Raw genomic sequence first — 4692 nt, 5'->3', positions numbered from 1 at the left:
AGTTACCATGCCAGCACAGTTGTCTCTTTATAACAAGAAAAGGAGAATCATCTAAATAATAAAAGGAGGACTCTGGCTCATTTGTGGGTTTAAAAAACAACCCTATCGAGGCTATGAATATCTGTTGGAAGCAGTGGCTCTGCTTGTGGTATTGAAGTACTATTTTACATTGCCAAATACTCTCTATCCTATTACTCCCTATGGATTCATTTCTAAAGGAGAATTTACCATTTGAACAGCATTTCTAATTCAAATAGCGAAAATGCATGGTAAACTATATCTCTATATGCATTATATCATTATTGTCTGATCACTCGATACCAACAATCATTAATATTTATTGTCGGTCATGCTTTCATCATATTTTTCCACCTAAGGTAAATATCTATTTACATAATGATCTAATCTTTGTTTTATTCTTTTTATGGGCATTTCAAATCTTTTGACCTATACTTCTCTGATTGCTTTTGCTGTATTTACGCCGCTCTGATTGATTTTCCTGCCCCATTTATGAATCCCCAACATCCTTTCCCTTTTTCCTATGCTTTATGGTCATGGATGCCATTTTCTAATTGGAAGGGGGAAGGTATGCATTATGGGATAACATACGTAATAATTACCGAACTTCACCATAACTTGCTGATTTGACAAAATATTATTATTGCATTTATTAAAAAGTTTTTTTTTTTTTTTTTTTGATTGAAATCTTTACATGCAGCTTATATGTTGTTGTTCAAAACTAAAATTGTGGATTCAAGAAAACTGCATGCAGAGTAGTGAATTGTTTACAAGAGAACAACAAGTATGGGGGGGAAATCTATTCGTAGTGAGCCCACACTATTGCAACTAACATAAGAGGCTCGAGCAACTCGCGAACGCGAACAATTGATTAGATAGGATGTGCTTGCATGGCTTCTACCTTTTGCATCACTTTCAGCACTAGCTCAACCTACATCAACTTCAACAAATGCCAGTCCATACATGTCATTCCAGATTTTTTTCAGAGGTAAAATAGCAAAGTTTTTGATTTATTAAAAATTTAGGAGAATTTCATGAAAATCGATTGAGAATTATTTATCATCATTCATTCCACATCTTTACCACTTTCCCTTTTTCAGAGACAGAATCTTTCAGTTTGGGGGAGTGTTACTTTCATTCATTTATTTATTATGACCATGCCATTAATATTCTTTATCATCCATAGATCTCTTTATTCATTCTCAACACCTCCCTTATTCCATGTTATTTTCCACCAAGCATAGATTTCAACAACAATTGTAGCAACCATCTCAATTTGTTTTCTAGTATTGCATGAGGGCATGCTAATTCTCTAGTTTGGGGGAGAAATTACCACACATGATGGACGTTTTGTACTTTCTTTCTCATTTAAGGCATACAATTTCATTTTTATGCAGTGCATAAATTGATTTGTGTATATCTTTAAAACTATAAATTGAATCCTTGTGATTTTTGGACAACAAAGAGGTATCATTAAAATACACAAACCCAAAAAATTTTAAGTTAAATTAGTTTATAAAATTTCAGAAATCATGCATTGTCACCTACAACCATTTTGTTAATATCTCAAGATCTGTGCATCAAAACAATCTGATTTTTGGATCAGAGAATCATTAGTATAGTAGAAATCTACTTGCAAAATTTCAGCAAAATCTAGTTTAGAGCATTTGAGAAAATGATTAATGAAATTTGTTGTTACTTATATCATATTTTGCTGCAACTTCATATACATATAATTGAAAGTCAATGTAAAAATTGTTACACCTTCATCAACATTGCTAAAATTGAATATTTATTATTTGAGGAAGAATTCATTTGTTCCATCAATTTCATGAGTTGGGATGAACAATTTTGTATTATAACTTAATTAATACCGAGACTTTTGGTTGCATGAGGACATACAACATATTCAGTTTGGAGGTATGTTCGACCACTAATTTTTCATTATTGTTATCACTTTTTAACACCTATTTCATCCATTTCTACCCTTCTTTATCACATCATTTATCATAATTTATCATATAATTCCATTTTATAATTATTTATGCTCTTATGGATAAATATTATTTCTTCTCCTTTATTTTTAATAAATTGATGATTATTATGGATGATTTTACCAATGATGGTTTATTAATGAATTTTTTGTAACATCACTCATGATTTTAGCCTACAAGATCTTTTCCAGATTGCAAATTTGATCTGCAGCTCATAATTGAATATTTCAACACGGAAATTCGCTGGAATAAGAAGTGATAGTTTTGCATTGGACGTTTCGGACAAATGAAGGAGAATCCTGAAAATCCAAAACATGGGTTTTGTGTCGAACGGACCAAATTAGTTTTGAAATGAGCAATTTTTAACATTCATTTTGGATTAAGAAAAACACAAGGTTCTTCAAAGGTGATTTTCTCAGATTTGTTATTGCGACTTTTTTCTAAATCCTTCCAATTGAAATACCAAATTCAACTTGTTCCTGCTAAATGTTGATGGAAATATCTATCAGATATGATCTTTCTAATTAATTTGTTTTGTACAATCCAAAATTGTAATGGAAATTATTTTGTAATCAGCTTTGTTGCAACTTCCCTTTGCTCTCTGTGTATTTAAATGAAAACAGAGATCAAAGAGAAGAGAGAATTAGAGGATAATTGGAGATAATTAGAGGATAATTGGGGGATAATTGGGGCGATAATGGAAGTATAACTAGGAGATAGGAGATGGACAATTCTTAGATAGGATGTAGGAGAAGAGATAAGAGATGAGATATGGGAGATGAATAATTGTTGAATTTGAGGCAAAGCTAAAAGCTTCCTTATGCTATAATTATTTCTCTCATATGTTTTAGTGAAGGAAGTTATCCATTAAGTTCTACATCGGTTATTTGTAATCTGATCTGAGTTATTTCTCAAGGTGGAACTAAGTCTTGGGCAGTTGGGCCCACTACCTTGGACGAGGTGTTGCCTTGAACATCTACAATAACTTAGTTATGTGCTTGTTTCTTTGAATTTCAATTGTTATTCTTTAAAGTAAATTTCCATTTTAATCAAATAATTTGTTAAGTTTCTGCATTTTCCAAATTTGTTATTTCCTGCAACTTCTAGATTTCGTTTGATTTGTTGCTCTATATTATCATTTGATTTTTGTTGAGTGCAATAGCTTAAATTTCCAATTCAGCGAGGTGTGATTTAATTTAGCAATGATTAAAGTTGTGTGATTAGCATAATTATTTTTCTTGTCATTTACTTTCTTATTTTTAATTTTATTTTTATTATTCAAGTCTTACATTTTATTTCTTGTTGAATGAGCTTGATAGTATAGAACACAATCATATAGAATCGGTGTTAGTTGTTGGTATTGTTATGCATATATTTTTTCAATTGCCTTGAAATAAAAAGACGCTCATCGAGTTGATAATTAATGTCTAGGTGATTAGTTGTTTTCTTTATTTATTAAGAAATTAATTTTACCCAACACCAAGGGTCATCACGATGGTATTTTTCCATAGCAATTGGGGAAACAATGTTTATTTAATCCCGTCAAAAAATGCTAAGAATATTACCAAAGGATTTACCTAAGGTATTAGCTAAGGAAAAAGATATATAAGAAGATGGAGATTAAGGTGTTAAGTTTGCATGAGGGAGAAAGGAGATTGCTCATATATGATAGATATGAAATTGGAGTAAAGACGAATGAATACACTTGCTTGATTTGCTTATGCTTTTAGCTAACAAAGATTGATTTGTGGTTATAACAATGTTGTGATATGAATGTGTGACAATGAAGTTTGGGGAATGTGAATTATGTTTGCAGCGAAAGGTTTCATATATGTACACGGGTTTGTTTCTGGATAGTCGTGTACATATGCAGATTTGTTTCTGGTTAGTCGTGTATATATTCTAAGATATATTTTCCAGTATGTTAAAACTTGTATGTGGTTGTTTCACATTATAAGTGTGCATATATGTAGGTAGCTCTCGTTGAAATATTTCTAATGATGTTTGAATCACCTCAAACATATGTCGTATGAGAAATATATTTATGTTTGAAGTTTTTGAGAAACAATAAGAATTGTTGTGTAGGGGTGCCACATGGCAACACTAAAGATTTCCATGTCGCAACTCCAGATATGGGCACATGGACTATAGACATTGACTGGGAAAGGAGATGTGGTAGACAATTGGGAGATGTTCACTAGGAAAGGTGGTGTGGTAGAAAGTTGGGCGATGTTGACAGGGAAAATGATGTGGAATACTATACAGGTGGCAAGGAGAGCCAGAAGTGATTGGGAAATTGATTTCTTCACATGTACCATTTCCATACTGCCAAGTGGGTCAATCTCGGGTTGCCAAGTGGTAGCTCGTATTTGACAAAAAAAAAATGAACAAACATTATGGTCAACCGCTAAAATTAAAATCTTGACCTTCGACATGCAATGCTAGTGAATTACCACAATGCTAATTGGGTGACTTGTGATATGAAATGGTAAAAACTGTTTATTTAATTTTAAAAAAATTTAACACTGCATCAAAAATAAAATAAAAAACCATGTGGAGGGATCTCAAGATCTCCGCTTGAAAATTGAATTAAATAAACCATTATGGCCACGCATTAGCCATTAAAACCCCACCAATATGTTTGATTTCAATTCCAGTTCATGTTCTTGTCCCAAGAAAA

Source organism: Pinus tabuliformis, chromosome 5_2 (assembly GCF_031772625.1).
Source record: "Pinus tabuliformis cultivar Carrire ecotype Pingquan chromosome 5_2, CPIR1, whole genome shotgun sequence".
Taxonomy (NCBI): Eukaryota; Viridiplantae; Streptophyta; class Pinopsida; order Pinales; family Pinaceae; genus Pinus; species Pinus tabuliformis.
The sequence above is the reverse complement of the archived record's forward strand: the minus strand, read 5'-3'. Positions refer to the sequence as shown.